The sequence below is a fragment of the Corvus brachyrhynchos genome, unplaced genomic scaffold (genome assembly GCF_000691975.1).
Source record: "Corvus brachyrhynchos isolate BGI_N302 unplaced genomic scaffold, ASM69197v1 scaffold661, whole genome shotgun sequence".
In the NCBI taxonomy this organism is placed as follows: domain Eukaryota; kingdom Metazoa; phylum Chordata; class Aves; order Passeriformes; family Corvidae; genus Corvus; species Corvus brachyrhynchos.
Window position 1 is genome coordinate 525087 of NW_008236246.1, and position 704 is coordinate 525790.

Consider the following 704-nt stretch of genomic DNA (forward strand, 5'->3'; position numbering starts at 1 on the left):
AGGGCTCCGGCGCGGCGCTGGGACGGTGCTTTGATTCCTGAGATTCCTTTTAAGGTTGATTTTTAAAAAGACCACCGTGAGGCACCAGGAGCCGCCTGGCTGGCCCGGCCACAGAGATTCCACCAGCGCTTTCAACCACAAGCCCCTTTTGGACTGGCAGTGGGGGGTTATCATGGTCAAATGTAGCTAAGAAATCAAGGAGGGACAGGAGCACTTGCTGGTTTTGCAGGGCGGAAGCATTATTTAGTGTCATTGATGAGATTTTCCTAAAAATCCCAAATCTTGTGGCTTCACTGCTCTTGTCACTCCCGCTCGGTGTCTGTGTGACATCCCATCCAGGCTGTACATGGAGTCATGATGTGAGGAAAGGCACTGATGTCACAGGCTTATCAGGACAAACAGGCTTCACCGGGAACAGGTGTATTTCGGGAAGAGGTGATGTCACTGGGAATACTGATTTCCCACGTGAAGGCTGTCGAGGCTGTTGGGGAGGGGTGGCGTGGCCCTCCATGCCGGCGGCTCCAGGGGTTGTGGCCCAGACGGCATCGAGGGCGAGGGGCGCGGTGAGGGCGACAGGAGGAAGATGAGGAGTGCGGGCGAGGCGTGCGGGCGCGGGGAGTGGAGCGGAGCTGCCGTGTCCCGGTGTCCGTGGGGCCCGCACTCCCGGGGCCGGGGGCAGCCCCTGGGCGGGGGAGCGAGGTCAG